The 25779-nt window shown below is 38.7% G+C and overlaps 1 pseudogene; it reads right to left on the minus strand.

The window, feature by feature from the left end:
* Nucleotides 1–504: 504 nt before the first annotated feature.
* On the minus strand, nucleotides 505–995 carry LOC114031759 (annotated as a pseudogene).
* Between the last annotated feature and the right edge of the window lie 24784 nt (nucleotides 996–25779).

Genomic DNA, 25779 nt, shown 5'->3' on the forward strand with positions numbered 1-25779 from the left:
CTGTGTAAAAAGCATACATTCTATGTAAACACTCTGACTAAAATGTTATTGGTTATGCTACATGAACCTAAGCAGAAAAACAGTTGCACAAAAGAAAACTTTTTTGTATACCACGTCTACATTATTATTATTATTATTATTAGCACTTTTGTTTGCAGACCTCCTCCTACAAAGGAAAAATGAACACACTGCTGCCAATTAAGCCCCAAACCATAAATGACCCCAAATCTATTCTAGTTTGATAGGAACAACACCCAGCATAAATGGATTACTTGGCTTCAGGGCAACAGCTCAGTGTCTGTTACCCAAAAGCTTTCTTCATGAAGGTAAACCATGGTTCAACTCCTCATTTTGGGTTTAAACTGCACACAGAGAAGAGACTGGAGAGTCTGTCTCTTTTTTGTTTATTTTAAGTCTACATATTCTGCTAGGATTGCTCTTCCAGAAAAGTGAGGGTGGCATTTCCTCCTATTTGGAACAGGAATGACGATCTGGGCACCAAGGTCAGCCAAGTTTAGTGATCTGGAGGTCTCCATCGATTTTTATCATGTTGATTATGGACAGTGTTTCAATTCAATGGTAAAAATAAAAATGCTTGTGTCCATCCACAAACATTTTACATTATGGGCATTCACAAAGAATTTCCACCCTAAATGGCTAGTTTGGGTTGAAAGAAAAATAAAGACTTGCTGATTGTTCTTCACCTCTTTCTCCAGATATACAAGAATTTCCGATCAGCTTCTTACTTATAAATATAGCTTTTAGTTCAATGGTCAATTTGCAGGAGGGTCTTTGGGGTCCCCAGATGTCAAACTGATCCCCAAACCCTCAGAGTTAAGGTTTACAATCCCCATCACTAAGATCTTCTTGCCTAGCCTCATCCCACCTTTAACATGCCTACAGAATGATACTATCAGTCTTGGAAAGTACACATCTTCTTGTACAGGAGATCGCAAGGAATTGTTTAAATGTCCATCCTTTAGTTTCATCAGCATGGCTTTTTGGCCATTGGTCCCACCATCTTGTTCATGTTGGTTAATGTTGCTAAAATTTTTTCTTCTTACCTTTTTTTTCTTTTTAACTACAAAGGATAGTTCTTTGAGAAGAGATGGAGAAGGGATAAAGTGGCAAATGTAGCTGATCTAAACACAAAAGCTGTCAATAAAATTTCTTTTTTTAAAAAAGAAAAGAAACTATTGATCCTAAAAGCAACATTTCCTTAACCAAATGTGAGTCTTGGAAACCTCCAGAATAAATTTTTTGTTTTAGTTGGACAATGTCACAACACCATCTTTATTAACTCTGACTGTGTTCTTGGGTGTCTGCATGGAATTATAATAACAGCTAATATTTATACAGCCTTTTAAGGTTTGTAAAGGTCTTTATATTTATTTTCTCCTTTGAGGGTCTATTCACCAGATAGACGTTTATATCCAGTAATAACAACTTCTGCTTTAAAGTTTAAGAAGCACTTCTCTCTCAATAACCCTTTGAAATATGTAGTATTCTCATTTTATGGGTAAAGAAATCATGAATCATACAGAGGAAGTGTCAGATTTGGGATTCAAATTCACGTCTCCAGACTCAAGGTTCAACCCGCTTTCCACTACACTAACTCGAATTTTGTACCCCCAGCTCTTTCTGACTATTCAAGTTTTAGAAACTTACATTAATAACCACTCATAGATACCTATATGATGTTGTTTTTCCGTTGTTTCAGGCGTGTCCAACTCTTCATAACCCCATTTGAAGTTTTCTTGACAAAGATACTTGGAGTGGTTTGCCATTTCCTTCTCCAGCTCATTTTATAGATGAAGAACTACGGCAAATAGGGTTAAGTGATTTGCTCAGGGTCACAGACCAAGTAAGTGTCTGCGGCTGGATTTGAATTCGGGAAGATGAGTCTTACTGACTTCAGGCCCAGCACTCTATCCACTGTGCCACTTTAGTCACACCTTGTAGGTTAAAAGGAGCCTCTGATACTGGGGCATCCATCCTTAGTGGCATCATGGCTCCAAACAGGACGTTCTTCTGGGGAAATTTAAGTGAGCCCCAAATTCAAGTTTTAAGGTTCTGCTTGGGAAGTTGTGACTGGATAGTGTCCAAAGAGGTCTTTTAACCTCCACCATACTGCAGGGTCCTAGCATAAACAGGCTGTGAAATACAAAACTTCTCAATATCATCCCTCAGCCACATTCTGATCTCAGGTAGCAACATATCTTTCTCAGCCTCAGTTTCCTAATCTATAAAATGAGTAGGCTGGACATGGTGGCCTCAGTTTTCTTATCAATAAGAAAGAGATAATAAGATCTGTATTACCTACCTCACGAGATTATTTATTTATTTATTTTTACTTTTTGGTGAGGCAATCTGAGTTAAGTGACTTGTCCAGGGTCACATAGCTAGTTAGTGTCAAGCGTCTGAGGCCGGACTTGAACTCAAGCCCTCCTGATTCCAAGGCCAGAGGTCTTTCTGCTGAGCCACCTAGCTGCCCCCTCACAAGATTATTAAGGAACATTTGAGATAATGGGTGTAAAGTGCTTTGTAAATCTTAGAGCTGAATAATAATGTCGGTTGTTTTTTGTTGTTTGTTTGTTTTTCCAATGTCTTTCATTAACAGAGCTTCTTTCTCACAGAACCTGAAAATGCCTTAAAGAAAGGATTGTATTAATTCTCATGGTATTAAAATGTTATTTTTTTTAGCATCCTTAATCCACTTGCATATAATTCTTCTATCTGATGGAATATCAGGAAAGGTTTAGGTCATCCTGGGATAGTGACATGGGCTTCATTTTTCAGCATTAGTCTCAAATCTGTCTAGATCAGAACTTCAACATCAAGCTGGTTCTTGCCAAAGTCCAATTCTAGAATGTAGAATATTCATTCCAGGAAAACGCCCACCTTCTGCCCATATGTTGATGATGAGTGTTGGACTGTAACCTCAAAAAGGATTAAAATTACTAATCCTGTTCAACAGGCAAGGTATTCTTCAGTGCCCTCTCACCTCTTCCTTTCCATCCTCTCCTCTCATCCTTGTTGCCTTATCCAGGTGCTTGATGGCTGTCACTGTGGTATGTTACTTGAGCTTGCCCTCTTTTGCATTTTTCCATAGGAAAGGCAATGTGATATATTTAGAAAAAGCACTTAAAGTCAAGTCCTAGCTCTAGCATTTTCTAGCCACATCATCCATCACAACCTCCCTGAGGTTCAGTTTGTTCAACTATAAAATGGGGGCAATCATTCAACAAATAAATTGAATTCTACAAGTATTTATTGGGTACTAACAATGACAGACAGTGTGGTATAGTAGATAGAGCCAGTCTCAGGAAGACCTGGGTTCAAGACTTGCTTCTTTCACATCCCAGCTGTGTAACATTAGGCAAATCATAACTTCTTGATGTCCCCAGACAATTCTCTAGGACAACAAATTGCAGAAAAGTTAGATGCCTTGGTAGAGAATCTCCACACCTGGAACTCCTTAGACCAATGAAATCACAGGTCTAGACAACACACACACACACACACACACACACACACACACACACACACGCACATGCTAAATCTCTAAACCTAATTCAGCCCAACTTCCTAGAAACCCATTGGCCATCTTCACATGGGCAGGGCCTCCACTTCTACTGTCTGCTCCTCTGAGAGGTGAACTCACCCTTGAACCTTCATTTGAAGAAGTACCTGGACCAGCTAGGTTTCCTCCCAACTTGGCTCATCCCACAACTCCCAGGACTTCTTCTAGATCTTTCCCACAAAGGTATCTCCTTCCCCTCCTTCTCAGTTCCCTTGTATGTGTTGTCTTTCCCCATTAGAATGTAAGCCCCTGATTATTTTAAATTAAAATTTTCTTACATAAATAAAACCTATGCAGCCAAGAATAGAAGGAATGAGGGGCCCCTAAGTGGCACAATGGATAGAGCACCGGCCCTGAAGTTAGGAGGACCTGAGTTCAAATCCAGCCTCAGACCAAACACTTGACACTTACTAGCTGTGTGACCTTGGGCAAGTCACTTAACCCTGATTGCCTAAGAAGGAAAAAAGAATAGAAGGAATGCATAAAATTGGGAAAAAACTTTCATAGACAATCTCTCAGATAGAATGGGATTGGGTTGGAATATTGCTGTGGTGTAGGAATAGTAAGCTGGTTGATTTAGAAAAACATGGGAAGACTTGGACCTACCAAGGAAGATGCTATCCACCTTCAGAGGAATGAATGACAAGTATAAATAAGCATAGTATGGTCTTACATCTATGTGTATGAATGTATATGTATATGTGTATGTATGTGTATGTTTATAGATTTCTATGTATGTGTATAATATATGTATGTGTATATATGTACACACATTTGTATATGTGTATATGTATCTAGGTGTGTGTGTATACACATACACACATACATACACACACATATCTATATCTATATATCCATGCTTAATTGCAGTCTTCTTTTGGGGTGGGGATGGAGGAGCAGAAAAATAAAGTAAAAAGTGCACAGTAGAGAACAAAAGAAAACCTTCAAGGAAGCAAAGAAAAGCTGTATAGCTTTGAAAACAATGTGTAGTATTTATTATATAGGTTTTCTTGAAATGGAAATTTATTGCTTTATATTGAGTCTTCTCATGTTCTGCTGTGTACATGGCAATGTTTTTTTTCTTACTTTGTACTTGTTTAAAATAAATTTAAAAACTTTAAAAAAAAAAGAAATAAAAGAAAGTGAAAACAGTATGCTTTTAAGAAAAAGAATGTAAACTTCTTGAGGGCAGGCAGTGAATTGCTTTTTGTTTATATTTGTATTCTTAGCACTTAGCATAATGTCTAGCATGCAATATAAATGCTCAAATGCTCGTTTGGGTTCTCTCTCTCTCTCTTTCTCTCCTTTGTTTAGATGTTAGAAATACAAAGATGAAAAATGTCCCTGCTCCCTAGAAGATGGGGGCAGAGAGAAGGAAGAAGATGCATACATAAATGAATATCCTGCAAGATGGAGTGGGATAAGGGCAAAAGAGGGTGGGCTGGGGCCTAGACAAAAAAAAAATGCAAGGATATCACTTTATTTTTTTTTAATTTGAATTTAATTTTTTTTTTTAGTTTTCAACATTCACTTTTATAAGATTTTATGTTCCAAAATTTTTTTTCTCCCTCCCTGCCCTCCCCCTTCCCCAAAACAGCATGCAAACTGATATAGGCTATACATGTACAATCATACTAAACATATTTCCACATTAGTCATGTTGTGAATCAGAACAAAAGGGAAAAACCATGAGAAATTAAAAAAAGAGAGAGAAAATAGTACGCTTAGATCTGCATTCAGACTCTATAGTTCTTTTTTGTTGTTTATTTTCCAACGCAATTGGGGTTAAGTGATTTGCCCAGGGTCACATAGTTAGCGTCAAGTGTCTGAGGACAGATTTGAACTCAGGTCTTCCTGACTCCAGAGCCAGTGCTCTATCTACTGCACCACCCCCTATAATTCTTTCTCTGGATGGTATTTTCCATCTTGAGTCTTTTGGAGTTGTCTTGGATCATCGCATTGCTGAGAAAAGCTAAATCTATCAGAGCTGGTCATCACATAGTGTTGCTATTACTGTCTACAATATTCTCCTGGTTCTGCTCACTTCACTCAGCATCAGGTCATATAAGTCTTTCCAGGCTTTTCTGAAATCTGCCTGTTCATCATTTCTTATAGCACAATAGTATTCCATTACATATACCACAACTTGTTCAGCCATTCCCCAGTTGATAGGCATCCCTTCAATTTCCAATTCTTTGCCACCACAAAAAGAGCTGTGATATATATTTTTTGGGTCCTTTTCCCCTTTTTATGATCTCTTTGTGATACAGACCTAGAAGCGGTATTGCTGGGTCAAAGGGTATGCAAAATTTTACAGCCCTTTGGGCACAGTTCCACATTGCTCTCCAGAATGGTTGGGTCAGTTCATAACTCTACCAACAATGCATTAATGTTCCAATTTTCCCACATCTTCTCCAACATTTATCATTTTCTTTTTTTTGTCATATTAGCCAATCTGATAGGTGTGAGTGAGGTGGTACCTAAGGGTAGTTTCAACTTGTATTTCTCTAATCAATAGTGATTTAGATGATTTTTTCATATGACTACAGATAGCTTTAATTTCTTCATCTGAAAACTGCCTGTTCATATCCTCTGACAGGATATCACTTTCACCCGGGCACTCAGACCTGCCTTAAAGAGATGGCACCAGGGGTGGACCTTGAAAAGTAAAAGGATTTCAACAGGCAAAGATGTCATGAGAGAGTGTTCTAGACATGGGCAGTGACCTGCACACATGCCTGGAAGTGAAAGAAAGCATGATGAGATCCTGAGATCCTGAAGTCAGGAAGACCTGAGTTCAAATCCAGCCTCAGACCAAACACTTGACACTTACTAGCTATGTGACCCTGGGCAAGTCACTAAACCCCAATTACCTAAAAAGGAAAAAAGAATAGAAGGAATGCATAATTAGGTTATCTTGAGTGTTTATTTTTCCCCTTCAGCTCTTGTCATTCTTTTCTTTAGCTACTAAAGTCCTCCCAAATCCTCCTCCACGAATTAAATTTCTGGTCTTCATCATTACAATTCTGAAACCCTCCAAAATTCCTTCACGCCTCTTTCTCCTTCTTCAGCTTAATTCTTCCTATGCCTCTCCTGTTCATTTCTCCATGCAACCTTCTATAGAAGCCAAAAGAAGAGGTTGGCAAGATCAAAATGAATTGATAAACATTTATTGAGTTCCTGTCATACACAAAGGGGCAGCTATCTAGTTATCTTATTTGGCTAGGATGTAGGGCAAATGAAGAGGAACTGAGTGAGGTAAGGCTAAAAAGATAGTTTGGAGGCAAGTCTAAAACACTGGCTTAAGAAGTTTATATTTTATCCTAGGATGCAGGGCAAATGAAGAGGAACTGAGTGAGGTAAGGCTAAAAAGATAGTTTGGAGGCAAGTCTAAAACACTGGCTTAAGAAGTTTATATTTTATCCTAGAGGTAGTAGGGAACCAGGGCAACTGGGTGGTGGAGTGAATAGAGTACTGGGCTTGGAATTAATAAGACTCATCTTCATGAATTCAAATCTGGGCTCAGACAGTATTAACTGTGTGATGCTGGACAAGTCACTTAACCCAATTTGCCTCAGTTTCCTCATCTCTAAAATGAGCTGGAGAAAGAAATGGCAAACCACTCTAGTGTCTTTGCCAAGGAACTCTTACATGGGGTCCCAATTGAAATGGCTGACCAACAATGACCCTGGGCAAGTCACTTAACTTCTGTCTGCCTCAGTTTCTTTATCTTCAAAATGAGGATAATAATAGCACCTACATCCCAGGGTAGTTGTGAGGACAAAATAAGATAACATTTGTAAGGTGCTCTGCAAATATTAAAATACCATCTATAAATGCCAGCTATTACTATTATGCCGTAAGAAATAATAAATCTGAGAAATTCAGAGAAACATAGGAAGATACGCATAAATTGATGCAGAGTGAAGCAGAGAACAACGTATTTAATGACTACAGAGAGGAAAACAAAAACCACATCAAAACACAGCCATAATCTTATTAAATGGAATGATTGATCTTGATTCCAGATTGGCCTTTGCTCAAGCCATCTACCTCCACTTGGAATGCTTTCCCCTTCTACCTTTCTGAATTTTACCTATCCTTTAAGGAGCAGTTCAAATCCCGTCTCTTTTAGCAAACTTAAACCAATCATCCTCTTTTCCCTCTTCGAAACTCACATAGCAAACACTTCAAAGAATCTCAAAATTGGAAAAGACCTGAGAAGGTGTTGAAGTCCAACACATACTTCAGCAGGAGTTTCCTCTATAATATCCCTGACAAGCAATCATTTAGTATCTGTTTGGACACATGGGGGTTGGGGTGGGGAGAGGAACCCAGTTTCTCTAGCCTATGCTACTTTTGAAGGTTAGAAAGTGAGTTGAGATCTGATTCTACAACTTTCCTCCATTGCTGTTTATTCTGCCCTCTGGGGCCAAACTAAACATGTCTAATCTTTCTTCCACATGATAACCCTTTAATTTCTTGAAGACAACTATTGAGTCTTCCTGAGTCTTCTCTTCTCCAAGTTAAACATATGTAGGTCCTTCAGTGGATCCTTTCAAAGGGGTCATGAAGAGTTGAACGTGACTGAAAGGACTAACCAATGAACATACATACATACACATACGTACATACTCCATTTGGGGTTTTATTGGCAAGATACTGGAGTAGTTTGCTGTTTCCTTCTCCAGCTTATTTTACAGATGAGGAACTGGTGCAAACAGAGTTAAATGACTTGCCCAGGGTCACACAGCTAGAAAGTGTCTCAGGCCAGATTTGAACTCAGGAAGATGGGTCTTCCTGATGTCAGGCTCTGCACTCTAACCACTGTGCCACTTAGCTGCCCCCTTGTATGTGACAGGAACTAAATAAATGTTTATCAATTCATTTTGATCTTGCCAACCTCTTCTTTTGGCTTCTATAGAAGAAGGTTGCATGGAGAAATGAACAGGAGGGGCATAGGAAGAATTAAGCTGAAGAAGGAGAAAGAGGTGTGAAGGAATTTTGGAGGGTTTCAGAATTGTAATGATGAAGACCAGAGATTTAATTCATGGAGGAGGATTTGGGAGGACTTTAGTAGCTAAAGAAAAGAATGACAAGAGCTGAAGGGGAAAAAAAAACACTCAAGCTGAAATAGGACAAGGACTCTGAGCATGAGAAAAATAAAGGAAATCTACCATGTTAATGGAGTAAAAGGGAGAAAACCTAATTTGGGGCAGGGGGGAACCATTAGAGACAAACTGAGGAAAATATAAACCTAATTCTCACAACTTTAAGTATGAATGGATTAAATAACCCATTGAAATGAAAAACAAAGTGACAGATTGGATAAGCAAACAAAACTCCACAATCTGTTGCTTACACATATAAAAAACAAAGACATTCACAAAATAAAAACGAGGCACTGAAGAGAAATCAGAAAAAGAAGGAGGAGTTGAAGGCCCTAAAACAAGTAGAGTAAAACAACTGAGTAACATAAGGCAAGGGTTTTACTAGTACAGGGAATGTATGTTGGGTAAGGTGGTCAAAGTACTACAAGTGCTAAGAAGGTGAGGAGAATAGCAATTCAGGATTGATGACCATCATAAGCAATTTGCTACAGCAGTTCTCCAGGAGAGCTATTACCAAGAATGACAAAGGACTGAGGATCTCATTTCTAGCAAGTATGGAAAGCAAGGGGAATTTTGCAGTGAATTGTAGTTGCTTTCTCCAAGGTTACCAATGCACTTTTAATGGACAAAGTGAATGGCTTATCCTCCTTGATCTCTCTGCAACATTTGGTGCTATTGATTACCCTCTACTCCTGGCTATTCATGACTCTTCTGGGTTTTTGTGACACTGTTGTCTCCTGATTCTCCTCCCACCCATCAGACAGTTCCTTTTCAGTGTTCTTTGCTAGATCATTATCCATATTATGCCTACTATCCATAGGTTTACCTAAAGTCTCTATATTGGACTCTATCATCTCTCTGTATTCTTCCACTTGGTGACATCTTCAGTTTTCATGGGCTCAATTATCATATCTATGAAAGTGGTTCTCAGATCTATCCATCTATTTATCTATATTCTAGCTATATTCATCCCCAGCATTTTTCCTGAGCTTCAGCTGCATATTACCAACAGCCTACTGAGCATTTCAACCTGGATGTCCTATAGGGGTCTCAAAACCACTAAGTCCAAAACAGGATTCACTATCATTCCTACCCAAACACTTTCCTAAACTTTCTTGTTACTGTTACTATGGAAATGAAGAGTAGGCAGAGGATGTTGCATGTTTCTCTTCTTAACATAAGTCATGTCATTTTAGAATAATCCTCCATCTCATATGCACAGAAAATCATGTCTAACTCCTAAGTTTTCCTTCAAGATTTTGGCAAGGCCAGTCAAAAAAACAAACAGAATCTTCCATGTCTCAGGCTCCTGAGGCCAATGACAGACTAGCAGATTAGAAAGTTTCTGTCTTTTCCACTGGAACATAGCAAACTATCCCCAAGGTCAGTGGCTGACTGGTTGTGAACCTAGCATGACTGTGTTTTCTCTATATTACAAATACATGTGGAAAATGGCTCATATTCAGAAGCCTTTGGAACTTCCCTTCTCTATGAATCAACTGATGCCTATACATGCCTTGGTTTGTAACTATTGGCAGAATAAATCTTTTTATTGACTAATTTGTAAAGAGTACCCTAGAGATTCCAAGAAGTGGAAGTGAAGATGGAGTGCATTCCAAACATGGAGTAGAGTGAATGCAAAGGCACCAGAGACAGAAGATGGACCATCATGTGTGAAATATGGCAAATAGAACAATAAAGCTATAGAGAACATGAATGGAGTGATGTATAAGAAAAGTTGAACAACCTATGGACTTCTGAAAGACAAACAGAGGAGTATATATTTATCCTAGAGGTAATAGGGAGCCATTAGAGTTTACTGAGCATGGGTATGACATGGTCAGATCTATGCTTTAGGAAAATCACTGTGGTAGCTTTGTGGAGAATGGGCTAAAGACTTGAGATAAGGATACCAAATAAAACTATTACAACAAACCAAGAAAGAAGGGATTAGAATCTGAACTAGCATGGTAATTATGTGAGTAGAGAAAGGGAATCTATACAGGACATGTCATAGTCATAAAAATGATGTGATTTGGCAACTGATTGAATAGAGTGAGTGAAAGAGAGGAGTTGAGGCTAACAGGGAGTCTGTATACCTGGATGATTGAAAGAACGGGGTACCTTCTTTGGTGTCACGTTAGGCAAATCCACTCTTTACAATTTAGGGTACAAGTCCGTAGACATACTCTTCCCTATACCACCTTGGTTCTTGGGGAGATCGAGTTCAGACTTAAATTTTCTACATAGCATTCATCCTACTGAGTTCACTTCCAAAGGTAGAATGGCCAATGAATGGATGAGTCCATGTCTCCACTGCTGCTGGGCTGGGTCAAGCTAGTTATTTGGGTTCTGGCCAGGAAATCCCAGCATGGACTCTAGCTCCAAGACTCTGGGGGTTTGCTTCCCAGATCTTCCAAAGCTCTAAGACCATAACCACTCCCAACTGCCTCTACCTAAAAAAAGAAGGAACAAATGGGAAGAGGAAGAAAGCAAAGGCTCAGATGCATGGGTCATACATTGGAGGGCCTGAGGACCTTCGTGTTATATACTTGTTTCTCTCATTTGAATAGCAGCTAGGCAGGAAGAAGATAGAACAAACACAGGCCCGGGTCTAGTGCTCTGTTCCCTTTTAGTCTTCTTGTTCATATATATTTGAATCTTCCTAATCTTCTAGGTTACTACTGTAGGTGATGTGTATAAACTACTATGCTCATATGCTGTCATTGATGAATAATTCTTTTAGAGGGTTTCTGAGATCTTCCCCCATAGATACAAAAATCTTCTGTAGCTTTTTTCAAAAAGTTCTGGAGGTCATTTGGTAGATTTTGTGTAGTGCTCTTTGGATACCTCCCATATCTAACTTTTGCAGAGATAACTATTTCTCATCTTACTCAGCTGCTCCCTCAGCAGTCCTTCCATTCTTTTGAGTACCAGGGAGTCTCCAAAATCAAATTTCTTTGGACCTATCTTGGAGTTAGAGAAATCAAGGTGCTGGAGGCTGACCATGTCACACCCATGCTCAGTAAACTCTAATGGCTCCCTATTACCTCTAGGATAAATATATACTCCTCTGTTTGTCTTTCAGAAGTCCATAGTTGTTCAACTTTTCTTATACATCACTCCATTCACGTTCTCTACAGCTTTATTGTTCTATTTGCCATATTTCACACATGATGGTCCATCTTCTGTCTCCGGTGCCTTTGCATTCACTCTACTCCATGTTTGGAATGCACTCCATCTTCACTTCCACTTCTTGGAATCTCTAGGGTACTCTTTACAACAAACTACCTGTTTCTATTCTTCTGTATCCTTCTGTACTGGTTATATGAACGGTCAAAATATTCACATGCTAAATCCCAGCTTACTGGCTACAATATAATATATAGGTCCTCTTCTCTTCTCCCTCTATATCAGGGGTGGGGAACCTGCAGCCTTGAGGGCACATGTGGCCCTCTAGGTCCTCAAATGCAGTCCTTTGACTGAATCCAAACTTCACAGAACAAATGATCTGTGATTGAGTCAAAGGGCTGTACTTGAGGACCTAGAGGGCCACATATGACCTCAAAGCCACAGGTTTCCCACCCCAGCTTTATACTATTTCACCTGGTGATCTCATCAGATGCTTCCATGAATTTAATTACCATCACTACCATTCTCAAATCCACCTATACAACCTCAGTCTCTCATCTTCAACTACTTTTCAGATTTCTCAAACTGAATGTCAAGTAGACATCTTAAACTAAATATGTTTAAAGCAGAACTCATTATCTTTCCCCCTAAATCCTTTCCCCTAACCCCATTACTGTAGAGGACACCATCCTCCGATTCCCTCAGACTGACAACCTAGGAGCTATCCTTGATTCCTGACTGTTTCTCACCCCACCCCTATATCCAATCTGTTGCCAAGACCTTTTGATTTCACCTCTGCAACATCTCTTATATATACCCTGTTCACTCCTCTGACACTGCCTCCCCTATAATGCAAAACCTCATCACCTCAAACCTTGATTTTTGCAATACCTCAAGTATTTTGTATTTGATCCTGGAGGCTATAGGGAGCCACTGGAGTTTATTGAATGTGTGTGTGTGTTGGGGCGGGGGGGTGACATGGTAGTAAAATCATTTTGGTGGCTGAATAGGGGATGGACTGGAGTAGGGAGAGACTTGAGGACAGAATCCTGAGGGTTATGGTTAGAGGGTGTGATCTGGAAAAGGATCCAGCACAGGAGATTGAGAAGGAACAGTAAAATAGGTTGGAGAACCAGTAGAGAATGTGGTCAGAAGTCAGATTGTAAGGGGGTTAAAAAGAGAGTGAGAGGAAGGAAAGAAAGAAGAAGCACCTATAACAGTTGGCCTTTTCAAGATCTTTAGCTATAAAAGGCAGAAGAAATAATTGCTTGAGTGACCTTGGGCAAGTCACTTACCTCTCCGAACCTCAGAATCCTCAGAAAGATAAAATGAGGGGGTTGGACTAGAGAGACTTCTAAGGTCCATTTTAGCTCTGTTATGGCTCACATGAGCCTATGTTGAGGCTGAGATACCCATAGGACCCCTCTTCTCATTTTGCATACATACTATTTTTCCTTTAAGGTATAGCTCAAAGTTGGACCTCCTCCTTGAAGCTACCATCTTCTGATGCAGGTCTGGGTATAATCAATCACTCTCCCCTTTGGAATTCTGTACCCCTCAGTACCTACACCAGTACTTGATCCATTTCCTTGCCCTTTACCTTGTATTGTTTCATTAAATGCTTTCTATCTTGATTTTATGTTTGCTGGATTAATCTAGTAGGGTCAATGGATGTGAGGGATCAGAGATGTGAATTTGAATGGATCAGGGACCAGAAAATATCTACTAATCAGGAGATGGCCAAAAGAGGTAGTGGACTTGATATTGATTTTATGCACAGATGAAGCAAAATACTTTTATCTCACCATGTGTTTGTGTCCAACAGTGATTACATCAAAAGCTCATTTTCTCAGCATATTTTTAATCACCTGGGCAAAATGCGACCCCCTTTATTGCCTTTACCCATTGCGCCAAATCTTATTAGTCATATAGACCTGAGGTTTTCTAAAAGTAGCTCTTTCCTGACCTCTGGTGGTGTGATATCTTCCAGAAAAGTCAGGCCATTTATTTGATCACATCAGGAATGGATGACCTCAACAGATGGAGGTGTACTAAAGAACTCAATTACCAATTGCAGAAGGACAGCATTTTGTGTATTTTGGAAACATCAGTCTGGATGAAGTAGGATGAGTTTAAGAAAGTCTCAGAGCCTGAATTTATTGTGCTGATGACAACTGTATAGTAAAATATTATAACTAAGTGACAAACAGAATATGAAATGTTAGCATTTTCCACAACTCTTTGAGTTACTATATTTGTGAAGGAAGGAAGCATGGAATAAGGTTCAATGCCAGTCCTGGGTTTTTGTTTCTTCCAGACTTTGTTTCCAAGAGAGTGTTTGTCAGATTTGTCTCAATTCAGACATGGTTTTACTTGGCAGAGCTTTATTGTTTAAGTTTAATTATTTATTTGTTTGTTTTTTCCTCCACAGCTTCATCCACATGTTATGATGTGGTTCTCAAAAGCTATGCCGGCTAAGCACAAACTCTGGCAGGATCTTGGAAAGATTTTGAAGGTATTCCTAGCAACAGACTCTTTTTCCCCAAGGACCAACCTAATTAAGAATGGAGAAGCTGATTACCTATAGGCAAGCCACTCGGTTATGAATTCTTTGGCATAGCTATGCATGTAACAAAGAAAAATATGGAACAGTTCTCAGCCATTTGTAGCCCCCTTCTGCTTCTGGGATGACAGAGGCAATATGGTAGAAAAGGGGGCAGGTAGTGATAAAAATTACATTTTTAAACCATTTATACACATTAACTTAGTTGTTTATACTTCAGGGAGTAGGTGCCCTGTACAAATGCAATGGGGGCCAGGGCAGGGAAGTACAGACCCTATTACCCCCAGGCTCTATTCTCATTGGCTCATGTGATCCATCTCACAGAGAAATCCCTACTTCTGTTAGATCCTTCATGTTGTCTACAAGTCACTTCAGCCTCAAACTCAGTTAAAAAGTTTAATTAGATTTGCCGAAAGCCTGGTAAAATCAAGTGTCAGACACATGTATCATAATAAGCAATAATCAAATCATCTTCCAGTTCCAGTCCATCTTTCAGGTTGGAGGTCATTTTCACTTTGTTCAGTCTCTTAAGGTGAAAGAAAATCCCCAAATTTGGTGTCATAGATCTCAATCCTCTCACTAAAGCAGAAGCAGAATATGGGTAATTAACTAACAGTGGTTTTTCTATATCAGATTAAGAAGCACTGAAGAAGCTTACATTGATTTTCTTGATCCCAGGTGAGTGAATGAACATTTATTAAGCACCTACTATGTGCCAGTCACTGAGCTAAGTGCTAGATAAGATAGACTGCAGAGTCCCTAGCTCCATGTTGCCACAGCTCTTGGAAATTCTACATTGCATTTGGCTGAACTGGAAGGCAGTAAATTGGGTATGGTTTTGGAGTCAGTAAGACATATCAAATAACATCTCAGACACTTATTATCTGTGTGATCCTGGGCAAGTTACTTAACCTCTTTGTGTTTCAGTCAAGTCAAGGTAACAAACATTTATTTTCTACTATGTGCCAGGCACTGGATTCAGCTCCAATTTCCTCCTGTGTAAAATGAGGCAGTTGGCCCCGATGGCTTTTAAGGTCCCTTTCAGCTCTAAATCTATGGTCCTATAAATTATGCACGTATCTTTAAATCCCTAGCACTGCAAGGAACACTGCCTAAAATGCCCCAAAATCTAATGGCTACATGGCATCACCTGACTATCATGAACCTAATGAGACAAATTCGCTTGGGGGGACAGGCACAGCTATGCTGTGGCCCAGCTTCCATTTCTTTCTCCTTTGTTTCTCCTTTAAGTCCTATTATGCTTCTGGAGCTTTCACTGAATCTGTAAGGCCATCCAGTCCAGGTTATGGTAGTGTTGAAGCCAACAGACAAGTGTCCAGTTACTCGTAGTCCTTATGGAAACGCTATTTCCTAATAGAAACATTCACTGTATCTAAATTGAAACTCTGGTCTCCTGACCAGTGAATGGACATGGAACTGAAAGAATTGAATTTTATCATCCTTATAAGAATATTAAAAATATTCTTTCTAAATCAGAAGACCAAAGGAAGCTGCAGCTAATTGGAAGGTTAACTCACGGGTTCTCCTTGTAGAAGCAAATAAAGGTATTAGGAGAGCTTTTATTGTATGTTCAAGGTAATAAGAGATATTCATGGGATATTTGGCTATCTGGTATTGCAGAACTCAAAAACATTTGCAGAAATATCACCATGAAAATTATAGCAACTTTACACACCAACATCTGTTGTACATGAAGAGTTAGAGAAATTCAAAGAAGTACTTAAACCTTCCAAATTAAATATACATATTCAGTAATTTTGGTGCAAAGACAGAAATAGAGAGGATGGTGAAAAATATGTGGAAAAACAAGATATGGGAGAAATGATAGAGGCTAAAGGCCTCTATTGGACTCTATAGAGTTGTCTATATAAAGTCCTCTAAAGGAGTCTATAGCAGTCTACATTCATATGGATTTATCACAAATATTTTATATGAGAAAAGAATCAAGACGCACCAGGCATAGTGAGCACTAAATAGCATCACGAAAAATGAAATCAATTTTATTTTAAAAGATAGAACTTAGTAGTTACTGATGTGATTGTCATTTTCAATGTCACCATTCCATTCAGAGGAGTGGAGTGAATAGTACCAGGAGAAAATTTATACATAGGCAACAACAGTGTAAAAGAAAATAATTTTGAAAGATGTTAACAAAATGAATGACCAATTGTATTTCCAGAAGACCTATGATGAAGAAGCATGCTATCTATTTCCCTACAGAGAGGTGATGGATTCATAGCATAGAAAGGGCCATACATTTTTAGACAAGTCCACTTAATGGATTTATTTTGTCTAATTACTTATTTATTATAAGTTTTCTTTTCTCTCTCCTTTTTTAATTTGAGTTGGAGTTTGGGAAAGGAAGGGAGGGGTTAGCAAATATAGATGCTGAAAAAGAGAGGGCCATTGAAACCTTTTTCAAAATGTAATGAAATAAGATAGTTGAGAAAAGCATAAGCAAGCTTGGAAATTTTGAAAATAACACATAGAATTTATTATTTACTTCTTTAAAAAAGTGGAGATTCATGGTTTTGAAATTCTTTCCCTTCTGAACCCCAGCCTTGGATTATTTCCACCATCTGATGCCTTCTCAAATACTCACCGCTAAATGAAGCTGGAGAAAAATCACAAAACCATGCTAACTGGATCAACTACACCTTTATGGTACACATAATCTCAAATGCCTTGTTGTGGCAAGGCAATCCTTTTCTATATCTCCCTAACTGATTATTATCTTACTCTCCACAGTGACTTTTCTAAACTTTTTCAACCCTCCTCAAACGTCTTATGGCTCCCCCTCCTCCCACCCTCTCAGCTGAGAACCAAGCTTCATATTTCACTGAAAAAAATGGAGTCCATTCACCAAGAATTCCCTCTTCTCCTTTGTTTTTCATCTCAATACTACTTAGATACCTTTGGCCACTATCTCCTTCACCTCCTTTTCACATTAAGAGCGTACCTTTCTCCTCACCAAGGCTAACTCCTCTACATGCCTAAATGATCCCATTCCTTCCCATCTCCACTAGATTGCATCCCTGCTCTCACTAATTTTCAATCCCTCCCAGTCTATTAGCAGATTACCTATTGCCTACAAATGCGCCCATGTCCCCTCCATCCCTGAAAAAGCCTCACTTGATCATCCTTGTTAACTATGTCCTATGGCTAAACTCCTTAAGAAATTTATAATAGGTGCCTCCATTTCCTTTCCTTTCCCTCTCTTCTTAACTCTTTGTAGTCTGGTTTCTGAACTCATTATTTAACTGAAACTGCTTTCTCCAAAGTTAATTGCCAACATTAAAGGCCTTTTTTTAGTCCTTATCCTTCTTGACCTCTCTGCAGCCTTTGACACTGCTGATCACCCTCATTTTCTTGATATTTTCTCCTTGTATGTTTTTGTGACACTTCTTTTTCTTGGTTCTCTTCCTACCAATCTGACTCCTTTGATGGATCTTCACCCACATCATGCCTCCTGACAATGGGGATTCCCCAAGAGGTCCTGGGCCCTCTACACTTCTCCCTTTATACTATTTCACTTGGTGATCTCATCAGCTCCTATAATTTCCATCATCACTTCTATGTAGATGACTCACAGATCTCCTTGTTCAGCCCTAATCTCTCTCCTGACTTCCGGTGTCACATCTCCAACTGCCTTTTAGACATTTCAAATTGGATGTCCCAACATCTTCAATTAAAAACATGCCCTAGACTGAACTTGGTATCTTTCCTCCATATCCTCCCATCTTCCTAACTTCCCTATTACTAATGGAGGTACTACCACTCTCCCAGTCACCTGGGCTCAGAACCTAGGTATCATCCTCAACTCTTCACTCTCTCCACCTCCCACTCTCCTGTCCAATCAGTAGTCAAGTCTTGTTTCTGCCTTTGTAACTTCTCTCATGTATGCCACCTCTCCTTTTACAGTGCAACCACCCTAGTGCCAGCCCTCATCACCTTACAACTGGACTATTGCTATAACCTGGTAGTTAGTCTACCTGACTCAAGTGAGTCTCTCCCAACTCCAGTTTACACTACTCAGTTCTAAAATTGATCTTCAAGGAATGGTGCATGCCACTCCTCCCATCCAGTCACCTCCAGTGATTTCTCATTACCTCCAGGATCAAGTGCAAAATCCCAACTTGGCTTTCAGAGTCCTTCAGAAGCTGGCTCCCTCCCAGCTTTCCAGTTTTCTTACAGTTTATTCCTTTCCTCATTTCCTCATAGTCTTTGCTGCCTTCGGACACTGTCCTTCTCATTGTTCCCTGTGCACAACACACCATCTCCTCATTCCCTGCATTTTCATTGGCTCTCCCCCATACCTTGAATTCTCTCCTTCCTCATGTCTGCTTTCTGGCTTCCCTGGTTTTCTCCAAGTCTCAGCTAAAATCCTAACTTCTTCAAGAAGCTTTCCCCAGTCCTTAAACTTAGTGTCTCCTCCTGAGGTTACCCTCAGTTTACCTGTATGTATCTTGTTTACACATCGTTGTTCACGTGTTATCTCCCCCATTATACTGAGCTCTTAGAGAGCAGGAACTTTTTTTTTCTTTTTGCCTTTCTTTGCATCTTCAGTATTTAGTACAGTACCTAGCACAGAGTGGGCATTCAATGCGAGCTCTTTTGTGTTCTGTGTGTGTGAGTGTGTGTAAGTTCAGAATGCACTATTTATTTGTAGACTCCTGAACTCTTTTACTAGGTCTGGAGGCCCTATTGTCTTCTGCTGTGAATGTCTTCTCTGTTGGTTTATCTGCTTATGTTCAAGGTCTTTAAGTTTCCTATGGGGCTGGATCTCAAAACATTTCCGTCTCCTGCCACATTGAACAATTTGTGGTTCACCTTCCTAAATCTTTGCCTCAAGTGATTTTGGAGGAACAGAATTGGCCCCAGTTGGATGATAGGTTTTTTTTCTCTCAGGTTTAAATGAGTTCCATACATACCTTCATGCATGTGTCTTGCCCCGTTCTCTCTGTTCCTCAATTCTCCGGCCTAGTGGTGGAGGGTGCTGATATTAGAGCCTGAGCAGATTTCTGCTGTTTAGAATTTGGATCTCTGTGGCACTAGGAGAAGGCAGAGCATGTGTCAGGGTGTGGAGCTGACATGCTGGTTTGCTGCCACAGTGTAGTGGGTGATACAGAGGGGGATGCTGAGTGAGAGTTGGTTAGGGATTTGGGAATACGGGCATACTCTGCTGGTTAGTTTTCATCTTGTTTGGGTTCTTGGTGCCCTGGACCTTGGAGACAGCTGAAATTGCTTTATCTCTGGCACATAATTTCTATTTTGGAGAGGTTTGAAGGTTGTGAGGATCTGAGAAAATGTCTAGTCTTCCATCTTGTTGGTCAAGTGACCCAGAAGTCCCATGGCACTTACATTCTAATAAGGAAGATAACACATAAAAGGATGCTTAAAGAGGGTGGGGAAGAAGGTACTCCATACAGGGGCATGACGGAGAAGTCCAGAGGGGTATAGCCAGGTGGGAAATTTGTATTGCGTACTCCTAAATCTATTTGCCCGGTGATGTCCATTCTCTCAGCCCCTCAGTATTTCTCATGCCCTCATCCCTGTTCTGCTGTATTCTTCTCTCTTCCCAGTCTTGACCCTTTAGTTAACTAGGTCACTGCTAGGGGACACGGTGGATAGAGTGCTGGGCCTGGAGTCAGGAAGATTTCCTCAGTTCAAATCTGGCCTCAGATACTTACTGTGACCCTGTACAAATCACTTAACCCTGTTTGCCTCAGTTTCCTCATCTGTAAAATGAGCTGGAGAAAGAAATGACAAACCACTCCAGTAAAACCCAAAATGGGGTCACAAAGAATTGGACATGACTGAAATGACTGAACAAAGAACAACAAAATGGGTCATAGTTAGGGGGCAGCTAAGTGGTGCAGTGGATAGAGCACCAGCCCTGGAGTCAAGAGGATCTGAGTTCAAATCTGGTCTCAGACCAGACACTTGACACTTACTAGCTGTGTGATCCTGAGTGAGTCACTTAACCCCAATTGCCTCGCCCCTCCCAAAAAAAATGGGTCATAATCAAGTCAATCACACAGAAAGGCTCATCATGAGCCACAGGATATCACAGTCAGGCTCAGATACACCTGGTGGGAAAATGTCTTGTTGATCAAGTTGGGGAAGTAAAGCAAGAGGATCCTACCTTCACCTTCTCAAAGTTGTTCATTTGACTTTCCTGGAGACGGACATCCAACCGTAGTAATCCTCAGACTACAGGAGCACATGGCATTTCCCTTGAATGATGGCCTAAGGGCCATATGAGAGGTATCAGACAACTATACTTGAAATCAAAACTCAGAATAGCAAGCAGATTAAAGTCCCAAGAGACTCTTCCTCAAACAGCAAAATTTCACTAATTATAGGTTAGGGCTAGGTTACTGTCATAAAGTGCCTAAACTAGCAAATGTTTGTACTGCTTATTAAATCCTAAGAGGAAAATAAAATCCCTAAATTTAAGGCCTATTGTTACTATGTAGGCTTAAAGATGCCAGGCACAGTAATTTTCAGAAGCAATGGGCAAAGAACTTCCCAGATAAAACAATTTTTTTAAAAATAAGGTTTCCCTTCTTGGATTATTTTCCCAGATTTCAGCCTGACTTCAGCAGCAGGACTAATAATATCCCATAACCTCAGACAAATAGAAAGTCTAAGGAACTGAAAGGGTATGCGGGTAACTCGTATCCCCACAGTAAGTTATCATTATTAGCGATTCTAAAGGATAAATACCTCGCTTAATAATTAAGTGTTAAAAATAACGAAACTGGCCAATCTAATGCATAATGTGAAGGGAAGTTGCCTCTAATAGTATTACTCAATACTTTAGAAAAATTTTATACAGTCTCATGTATTTTAAAACATGAAACAAGACTTCTTACAATTTGGGTGATATTAATTCAATTGAATACATTTCCACACTGCTTTATATAAAGCTTAACTCATTTTAGAACCTTAAAGTAAACCTATAACAACAGGCAACAATGCTATGATTGATACTCATCACATGACAGGCACTGTGGTAAGCACTTTACAATTACGGGAAGAGGAAAGCACTGTCTTGTCTCAATCTCTCTTTTAGTCCACTGTCTAACTATTTATAAATTAAGCTGATACAACAAAGACCTGGAGAATCATTTCCACAAAGAGCAATAGTGAAAATTGTATGTGTTAAAGCCAACCAACAAGTTCAAGTATGTGTTTCTTCATTGTTTTGGAAGGAGTTGTTTGCTGGAAATACTTGCAAAGGTTTAATGTCTTTGCGAGTTTAACTGTTCTCTGAGGCCTTTGGGGCCACTAGAATTGGTTACAATCACAGTTTTTGTAAGTGATGGTCAAATAAACCCAAACAAAACTCACTCAGTACAATCGCAAAGTTCAAGGTCCTTCCTACTTCTTCATTGTAGAGTATCACTACTGCTTTAAGTTGGTTGACTGGAGAAGTCATCTATCTGCTTCTCAAAGTTAATCTCTTTTATGCTAGAGAAGCATTCATCTTATCTATTCCACAAAGGAGTTTACTTGGCAATGATCAGGGTGACTGGCCAGAGTCCAACTGTGTCACAGATATTGGTATCTTAAAGGGTCTCTGCTCCGCTTCTTATAACAGTAAGTTTTAATTACTACCTACCATTTTCTTCGGCCAGATAGGTGGTGCAGTGGATAGAGCACTGGGCCTGGAGTCAGGAAGACCTGTGTTCAAATCTGCCCTTAGATGCTAGCTGTGTGACTCTGAGCAAGTCACTTAATCTTGTTTGCCTTGGTTTCCTCATCTGTAAAATAAGCTGGAGAACGAAATGGCAAACCACAGCAATTTCTTTGCTAAGAAAACCCCAAAATGGTCACAAAGCGTTGGACACCACTGAAAAACAATCGTTTTCTTCATATTTTAACCATTTCCTTTTTCCAATTTATAGTTTAATAGCATCGTATGAAAGCAACTTTAATTTTGGTGGTGGCATTTAATACGCAAAGAAACTTGTAAGCATTTTTTCTTTTAAGGTCTTAGTTCCTAATTGCTTCCTCCTTTTACAAAGTATGTGATATTTTTCAATACTATAGGTTATTACTGTATCTAATTAAGTAGTTAGAAGTTTTATGTTTATCTCTGAGAAAGGAATTTATAATTTTCACATTAATAGGTATGATATGCATAATGAATATACTAATAATTTACTTTTCTTAAGAGCTGACTCTCTGGCTTGGGAGTCAGAGCTCACAATGCAGCTTGAACTGATTAATCAAAACTGACAATGCTCACCATCACTGGACCTTAAGTGAAGCAAATCAAAGATTATAGAACCTGCTCCCGTCACAGAACTCTGGTTCTGTACTTTAGGGGAGGTGGTCACAACCTCCAAAGACTTGTCTCCAGAATTGTTGTATTATTGGACTTCTGGGTTTCTTGTGGGAAACCACTAACTTATTGTTTGTAATCTACTGTCAGAGGAAAACAATTAAATGTAAATTAAACAATATTGTTTGACAGTACACTTATACAAACTCTTTGACATTTAAAGAAACTGATATAGCCTTGATATAGCTTTCCTTAATGACTTTATACCAATTTTATTAATTCTTTAACAGTAAAGCAAATTATTATCCTTTATAAAGTTTTCCTCATTGCCAAATGGTCAGCAATGATTTGCATTAGATAGGCCCTTAGAAGGGGGAGCTTGGTGGTGCAGTAGATAGAGCAATCGCCCTAGAGTCAGGAGGACCTGAGTTCAAATTCAGATGAGACGCTTGACACTTAATACCTGTGTGACTCTGGGCAAGTCACTTAACCCCAATTGCCTCACCAAAAAAAAGGTCCTTAGAGTTGTAACATAATATATCTGCTTTTATTAAAATATAATTTTGACTTCATGTATTAGAGTTAATAGAAATTGCATTACTGAAAAAAAAGTCTGATAGAGATTAATTTTTTGAAGGGCTCAAGGTGTAACTTTATTTCCTTTCAAATCATTCAAAGGCTAAGTCCACTTCTTCTATTTTCTTATCCTAACTTATCATTTATATTCTTGTCAAATTCCGTCCTCAGTAACTCTTACTCTAACTTACTCTAATCTTCACAGGAAAATATTAAATTTTACTTACTTTTCAGTTGCATCCTGACTTTAAAACAAGCTTTTGTCTCTCTGGGAGCACTTTGGGATTCACCTTCAATCTGGGAGTTTAAATATAGGGGCTACGTAGCACAGATAACAGAGCTTGTTTGGTGTCTTCAGGTTGGTTGTTTAAAAGCAGTAAGTTAACAGGATGGTAAATAAATTCCAGCTTTACTTACTTTTTGTCCCTTTGGAGAGAGAAAACTGAAGGTGGTCTAAAATTTTCCCATTCTGCCTTTTAATCAGGGGGGGAAAAAATCACATTTCCACCCTGCAATAAATTTTTCATTCTCTTTAAGTACAGTTTTTAAGTGTATCTTTTCCACAGAGTAGCATCCCAAAGCTTCAGACTCAGAGACGGACAAACTGAAACTGCTTTGGGAAAGTGGACTTGAGCAGCTAGAGTTCTAATCTCAGTCTAATTCTCTAACATATTACTTTAATGTTAAATAGCAAATGTATTTTATTGTAAGTTCTTAGTTGTGGAATTATTTAAACTAAAAGATGTTTTATTTTAATTTCTTCTGTATTGTTTTCCTGAGTTCTTCTTATCAAGAAGAAGACATTTCTCTGAATTTTACTCAATCTCTATTGAACAGATTTCATGGCTAATAAAACAGTTCTTAAAATTCAAACTGCAATTTTAAAAGCAGCCTCAAGTCATCCTAAAATTCCTCCTTTTTGTGAGGTAACCCAATCTTCCAAAATTTATATTCATCAAACTTTACAAAGTTTTATCCCTATTTAAACAATCTCTACAAACTAGTATATCAAAGATTCATCAAAGTACTTATAAAAACATTCAAATAATAATTTAAAATTTTCAGTAGAGAAAAAAATGTAAATCAAAAATTTAGTCTGTAATTGTTCTTTTTTTTTTTAATCTGTTTTTCATCTCTGCAATGTTCAATTTGGTCAGTTGGAAATTTAGAGAAAAGAGAGACTTGTCTTTTTTGAAGACTTTTGAAAGTTTCACTTGTTACAGTCTTTTTCCGTTAGTTGATCAGACCAAAGGAAAAAGCTAGGTTGAGTTATCAGGACATGGAACAAAACACTTGGAAACACTTGCTGGCATAGATAAGCAAAAATACATTTAAGACAGACACCTCCTACACTCTCATACTGTAAATTTCTGTTTAGATCCTCCCACAGTATCCCATTTTTATTCTACCCTTTTCTAGGGTGAGAGATTTGAGTCCAGGCTGTCACCCAGAGGAATAGCAAAGTTAAAGTTGTACAAGCTCTGCTACTACTACTACGATCTATACGATCAAATTTAAATTTGATCCATAAGTATGATTCCAGTGTTGGATACAATTCTCAATTAATAATACAAAATAAAGTTGGGGTAGCAATTTTTCACTTTCACACTAAAAAGGATTCTTTGCCTTATTGTCTTCATTATTTTACTTCCCTTTGTCTATCCTAGACTTTTATTCTGATTCATGGCCCTTACATTTATTTCTTCCTTCGTTCCGGAATTCCACAAGAAATGAAAACTTCTAAGGTATCTATTCTGAGTTTCCTTTTCTATGATTGTTTTGTAGATCTTACTTAAGTGAGTCAGGCATCAGGTTGTTACCTCATTAGGGTTCTTGATATCTTTTTTTTTGTTGTTTGTTTTTCTGGAGGCAATATCTGGAATCTCTTGGTGTCCTCACCTTCCCATACTATACAGTAAGTTCTGGTTATTTTTCTTGTGTTTCCCACATTGTAGTGCTCATGGTTTTTGTTTTGTCATTTTGAAAGACCTATGATTCTTAAATTGGCTCTGCTCATCCTATCTTTAAAATCAATCACTTCAGCTTTTATAGAATCCATGGTTTGTTTTTTTAAACATTGTTGGCTTTTGCTTCTTTTTTGTCAGAATTCCCTCCATTTCAGTGCGTATGTGTGTGTGTTCTGAATCTGTAAATCTCTCAACACCTCTTCAGAAACTTTCTATTGTACATTGTTTTCTAATTAGTTAATTAAGCTTTAAAATCCTGCATTGAGAGTTATGTTCTGTTCTGTCCTATAGTAATTCCTAATTCCTTCTTTTATGGTTTTCAATAGTCTCTTGAAACATTCTGGAGTTTCTTGTCATGGTTATATGCTCTCTTGGGAGTCCACAGGATTCTGCATTTCACGACACATTGGTTCTCACTTTCTCTTGCAAATACTCTCTGTGTATTCTCTCTGAGTATTTAGAATTCACCTTTCCTTCTGTTTATTTATCTGTTTGTGCAGTGACCTTTTATTGAATTTTTTTTTCTCTTGAAT

This window comes from Vombatus ursinus, unplaced genomic scaffold (genome assembly GCF_900497805.2).
Source record: "Vombatus ursinus unplaced genomic scaffold, bare-nosed wombat genome assembly UNPS02015255.1, whole genome shotgun sequence".
NCBI lineage: Eukaryota > Metazoa > Chordata > Mammalia > Diprotodontia > Vombatidae > Vombatus > Vombatus ursinus.